General features: G+C 45.4%; 1 long non-coding RNA gene across 1 annotated transcript in view; it reads left to right on the forward strand.

The window, feature by feature from the left end:
* Positions 1-203: 203 nt before the first annotated feature.
* Positions 204-6,481, forward strand: part of LOC111952374 (uncharacterized) — a 14,386-nt gene continuing 8,108 nt past the window's right edge. The window contains exons 1-4 of the long non-coding RNA XR_002875719.2: positions 204-295; positions 448-586; positions 4,392-4,553; positions 4,822-4,945. This is a non-coding gene — a long non-coding RNA (uncharacterized lncRNA). The remainder of the gene's footprint in view (positions 296-447; positions 587-4,391; positions 4,554-4,821; positions 4,946-6,481) is intronic.

Genomic DNA, 6,481 nt, shown 5'->3' on the forward strand with positions numbered 1-6,481 from the left:
GTATGGGGATGAGGTAGTTGGATGGGCTATTTACAGATGGGCTATGTACAGTGTTGCTGCGTCAGGATGTGGCCATTGGGAGAGAAACATCTCTACCAAACTCTTAGGCATTATCATTTGTGTTGAATTATCAATAAGTGTCATCCTTACCTGTTTTATAATAATGCAGGTTCACCGTTTGTTCCATCCCTCTCTAACAGAAGGAGAGTCGGACCGGAGGAAATGTGATAGTATTGCCAGGATCCTAGCAGCCTGACCTCAGCAGTCTCTATCTCCACACAACTACTACAGCCAGGTTTGCCCCCATGTAAACCTGTCATATTGTAAAAGATTTGTGGAAATTGAACTTGCCATAGATACCGGCATAAAAGTCATGATAGTGTCTAGGTTCAGTCTGGTAATAATATTATCTCATAATGGTCACATTTTGGAGCTCTTGCACTTCAGAAACAAGCTGACATCTTAGAAGTTCCAGCGTGTGGCCACCAGAGCAGCTCTCACCATGGTGCAGGACCGCCCAGAGTTTACCCAGCAATACCTGCTCATCCCCTCTTCAGCTCCCTCCACAACTGTGGCCAGATGATAGGTTAGTCCAATCAAAGAAAGATTGTCACATACGGTGGACTACCAGTGAAATGGTTACTTACGGGCCCTTCCCAACAATGCAGAGAGAAAGAAAATAGAGAAATAATAGAAAAGTTATGTGATGTACTGGGCCGTACGTACTACCCTCTGTAACACCTTGCGGTTGGAAGCCAAACAATTGCTATATGAAGCRGTGATGCAGCCAATCAAGATGCTTTCAATGGTGCAGCGGTAGAACTTTATGAGGATCTGCTGGCCCATGCCAAACCTTTTCAGCCTACTGAGGGAGAAGAGGCATCAGCCCTCTTCATGGCTGTGTTGATGTGTTTGGACCACATCTTTCTTTTTCCCAACGCAGTTAAGCATAACCACGCCTCGTTATTCAGAGGGGCATTATACTACACTTCCATTGGCTAGCGTTTGTTGGCTCGCGACAGCTTTTGCCTCACAGCCTGTTGAGAGACATGGATGAACACGCAACACAACATTTGCCCATGTATTTATTTTCAGGGTTGTAAAAATGTCTCAGAGAATTCTRATGAATTCCCTCAATTGAAGGTCAGCTAACTTAACCTAGGCTACTTAACGTTACTAGCTCTGTATTTAAAGTTGTTATATTATCATTAGTAGTCTATTAACAGGTAAACGCATATGCTTATTATTCATAATTTGTCAAATATTTATTAGCTAATCATTTCTATCTTTCAAGTTACTCAATCTTGAAATACAAGGGCAAATGTTATTTATCAGTGACTGAAATTTCGCGCTACGTGATATTCACTTCCGGACTTGGAGAGCGCTCAAAGTGTTGTAGAACGCTCTGAATAACGGGGCGTGGTTTTGGCTTAACTGCTTTGGGAAAAAGAAAGACGTTTTTGGACCATGATCCTTAGTGATGTGGACACCGAGGAACCTGAAGCTCTCAACCCGCTCCACTACAGCCCCGTTGATGTGAATGGGGGCGTGCTTGGCGCTTTGTTTCCTGTAGTCCACGATCAGCTCCTTTGTCTGGCTGACATTGAGGGAGAGGTTGTTGTCTCTGACCTCCTCCTATAGGCTGTCTCATCATTGTTGGTAATCAATGCCCCCGTGCATAAAGCGAAGTCCATACAGAAATGGTTTGTCTAGATCGGTGTGGAAGAACTTGACTGGCCTGCACAGAGCCCTGGCCTAATCGTCCAACATCAGTGCCCAACCTCACTAAAGCTCTTGTGGCTGAATGGAAGCAAGTCCCCGAAGTCCCCGCAGCAATGTTCCAACATATAGTGGAAAGCCTTCCCAGAAGAGTAGAGGCTGTTACAGCATCAAAGGGGGGACCAACTCCATATTAATGCCTATGATTTTGGAATGAGATGTTCGCCGAGCAGGTGTCCACATACATTTGGTCATGTAGTGTATTACAGACAGTGTCAGGAAGAGGTTGGAAGTTTTAGTGAAGACACTTGCCAGCTGGTCAGCGCATGCTCTGAGTGCGTGTCCTGGTAATCTGTCTGGCCTTGAGGAATGTTAACCTGTTTAAAGGTCTTACTCACATTGGCTACGGAGAGCATGATCACACAGTCATTTGGAACAACTGATGCTCTCATGCATGGTTCAATGTTATGTCAAAGCGAGCATAGAAGGCATTTAGCTTGACTGGTAGGCTCACGTCACTGGGCAGCTTGCGGCTGGGTTTCAATTTGTAATCCATGATAGTTTGCAAGCCCTGCCACGTCCAACGAGCGTCAGAGCTGGTGTAGTATGATTCGATCTTAGACCTGTATTGATGCTTTGCCTGTTTGATGATCCATTGGAGGGCATAGTGTGATTTCTTACAAGCGTTCGGGTTAGTGTCCCACTCCTTGAAAGTGGCGGCTCTAACCATTAGCTCAGTGTGGATGTTGCCTGCAATCCATTGCTTCTAGTTGGGATATATATGTATTGCAAGCTGTGCTGGAGTTTCTCTGAGAGAAAAAAATACTACACTGAACAAAAATATAAACGCAACATGTAAATTGTTGGTCCCATGTTTCATGAGCAGAAATAAAAGATCCCAGAAATGTTCCATATGCACAAAAAGCTTATTTCTTTTAAATGTTGTTCACAAATTTGTTTACATCCCTGTTAATGAGCATTTCTCCTTTGCCAAGATAATCCATCCACTTGACAGGTGTAGCATATCAAAAAGCTGATTAAAAGCATGATCATCATTACCTTGTGCTGGGGACAATAAAAATCACTCTAAAATCTGAAGTTTTGTCACACAACACAGTGCCACAGATGTCTCAAGTTTTGAGGGAGCGTGCAATTGGCTTGCTGACTGCACAAATGTCCACCAGAACTGTTGCCATTCATCCACCGCCATCACCTCATGTTTCAGCATGATAATGCACGGCCCCATGTCGCAAGGATCTGTAAACAATTCCTGGAAGCCGAAAATGTCCCAGTTCTTCCATGGCCTGCATACTCACCAGACATGTCACCCATTGAGCATGTTTGGGATGCTCTCGATCGATGTGTACGACAGCGTGTTCCAGTTCCCGCCAATATCCAGCAACTTCGCACAGCCATTGAAGAGGAGTGGGACAACATTCCACAGGCCACAATCAACAGCCTGATCAACTCTATGCGAAAGAGATGCACTGCATGATGCAAATGGTGGTCACACCAGATACTGACAGGTTTTCTGATCCACACCCCTACTTAAAAAAAGGGTATCTGTGAACAACACATGTGTCATGTTTTGTCTTTGATCATCATGTCTTGTCCCTGTGCTTCCCTCTGCTGGTCTTATTAGGTTCTTTCCCTCTTTCTATCCCTCTCTCTCCTCCTCCCTCTCTCCCTCTCCCGCTCTCTCTCTCTATCGTTCCGTTCCTGCTCCCAGCTGTTTCTCATTCTCCTAACGACCTCATTTACTCTTTCACACCTGTCCCCTATTTTGCCCTCTGATTAGAGTCCCTTTTTCTCCCTCTGTTTTCCGCTTCTGTCCTTGTCGGATTCTTGTTTGATGTTTGCTGTCCTGTGTCCTTGTTCCGCCCTGTCGTGTTTTTACCTTCTTCAGATGCTGCGTGTGAGCAGGTGTCTATGTCAGCTACGGCCTGTGCCTTCCTGAAGCGACCTGCAGTCTGTGGTCGCGTCTCCAGTCGTTCCTCTCTACTGACGAGAGGATTTCAGTTTCCTGTTTTGGATTTACCTTTGATATATCCAGGAGAATCATTGTTTGTTTGATACTGGAATAAAGACTCTGTTTCTATTACGTCGCTTTTGGGTCCTCATTCACCAGCATAACAACATGACTGTGTTCCCAGTCATGTGAAATCCATAGATTAGGGTGTAATACATGTATTTAAATTGACAGATTTTCTTATGAACTGTAACTTAGTAAAATCTTTAAAATTGTTGCATGTTGCGTTTATATTTTTGTTCAGTGTAATTAGTTGGTTTGTTAAAAATGAAAATAAATATAGGCTATATAACTGAAAAATAACCACCACTGTTGATAGTGTGCAGAGCTGATTTCAGCTGCTTACCATTTCCTTTTTCTATAAAAATGATTTGCTCTGTGCATCAGGGAAATTGACACTGCTACAGAAAAATACTATTTTAATTAGTCTGCCGATCAATGCCCTTACTGCTCTGAAAATGACTTTAGGTATTTACTTGGTGTGTGTGCTTGTGCAAGCTGCCAGTTGTGAACTTCTCAACAAGCCCTATTTGTGATGGTCACTTCAGCAATGTAACAATGGTTTCACATGTATCTTGTCATGGATTGGTCTCTGCTTTTTAGATAGTTTCTAACTTTTCCCTGTATGATGTGTGCTCCACAGCGCCCCCTGTCAGGAGATCCTACTCACATACTTGGGTCACTCTGAGCCTCCTGTGTCCCTGTCAACCCTAAAGTAGCTGTGTGCCCTGGACAGAGTGATGGATTTGGGTTAAATGCAGAAGACACATTTCAATTGAAGGCATTCAGTTGTACAACTGACTAGGTATCCCCCTTTCCCCTCTTTCCTATTCAGCATCACACAATAACTGGTCCCCAATGCTTCTCTTCCTTGGGGGGGGTAATCACTGATCTGATATGACTGGGATTGATGAATCTAATGTCGTGGAAACCACACATTCACCTATCCACTCATGTCATGTTATGGATTATTCCAAGGAGGGGTGGAAAGACAAAACTATAAACTATTCAAACATGTTCGAAGTGTCTCCCTTCATGTATCTCTCCCCTCTCCTCTACCCTGCATGTCTCAGTAATGAGGATGATGCTCTGTATGAGAGGGTGTCTGGGGAGCAGTGGAGGGTGGAGTGTCTGGCCCAGCTGCTGGCTGAGATGGACAGTGACCTGCCTGGAGACTTCTTCCTGGAGCTTCTGCAGGTAGCTACTGTACCACACACTGTATGGCCCGGGTTAGGGTTCTCAGGGCTACTGTTCTGGTGGGGATGTCACGGTCACAAGCCTCCAGCAGGCAGTCTGAGAAGACTCTACTGGGGACGCCATTGGAGGGCTCACTGCTGCTGCTGCCGTCCCTCCCTCCTGCTGTTCCTATTCCTATCCCTATACGACCCTGGCCAGCCCCAGATGACCCTATCTGGGATGGATGAGTGTTCTGGGCCAGACTATCCCCATCACCAGAGCTGTGTTCTGAGGTTGGGGATGCAGGTCTGAATAGGGGCTGGGGTGTAAGGCGTTTGAGAAGTGTGTGTGCTGTGGTTCGAATGAGAGGTGGGTGAGGGGAGTCTAGTTTGGGTGACTTGTGAGTGACTTGTTTGGGGACGGTTGATCTTTAGGTTCTTCTCAGAAGGCATGTTATTGTCAGTTTTGAGGTTTTGGTATGTAGTGGCTCACGTCACGTTGTCAGGGTGGTATGCCCCATGTGGTGATGGCGGCGGTCTGAGGCCAGCTCCTGGATCACGACCTCAGGGTGCCTCTGGGAAATCTCCTCCAAGGGTGGGAGGAGCCTTGGCATTGCTGAGTAGTCCTCGGCACTCAACTGTGACAAGGAGAAAGAGAGAGGAGACAGAAAGAGACAGAGGGTGAGCGAGGAAGAGAGACATCAAAACAAAATACCACATATTACACAGAATGACCACATCAACATAGTAGCATACTAGTAGTAGTATTAGTAATATCAATGATAAAGCCTGCTGCCTGAACGTACGTGCGTGTACCAATGATGGTCCTGAGAGCAGGGTGGCCACCAGGCCCATTCCCATGCTGAGGGTCTCGGTCACCACTGGCCCCTCAACACCCCAGACCTTGTCCAGACCCACACAGGCCCTCTGCAGGTTGGCCACGATGAACTCCACCACCTGGGAGAGGACAGACAGACAACTTATTGTACAAACCACACATTTCCTACCACTAGGTGTCTACTAAAGAGTTCCATCACATCTTCAGACATAAAACTTTTTTTACAAGTTTTCAGCAAAACAAAACCTGGCTAATGGCAGTAGAGATAAGACGTCTAAAATTACTACTTATCAACCAAACTGAGACCAGTTTATGTGACAAAAGCAAGCAAGGATAGTGTAGATTCTGGTGCTTGCTATGCCATGCTCCACGTGGTCCTGCGTGAGGCCCAGGAGAGGGACTCTCTCAAGGCAGCAGTCACCAATCTGTGGTGGGTGCCTGCTGTCTGTTTTGGGTGGAGAGCGATTGTTTAGATAGAACTGAGTTGGAGTTGATCGATCAGAACCCTGAGCGTGACAGTGGGGTCTAAGTTCACACCTCATACATAGTTTTCTGATAAGTTTTTTGTCAAACTTTTACTTTAAAGCTGCATATGTACTTTTTGGGCAACCTGACCAAAATCAGTTATAGTTCTGTAATTCTCATTGAAAGCAAGTCTAAAAAGCGGTATATCTGTTCTAGTGTGTGTTATTTATATGCTTCCCGTTCTTAAGTTTAGAT

Source organism: Salvelinus sp. IW2-2015, linkage group LG26 (assembly GCF_002910315.2).
Source record: "Salvelinus sp. IW2-2015 linkage group LG26, ASM291031v2, whole genome shotgun sequence".
Taxonomy (NCBI): domain Eukaryota; kingdom Metazoa; phylum Chordata; class Actinopteri; order Salmoniformes; family Salmonidae; genus Salvelinus; species Salvelinus sp. IW2-2015.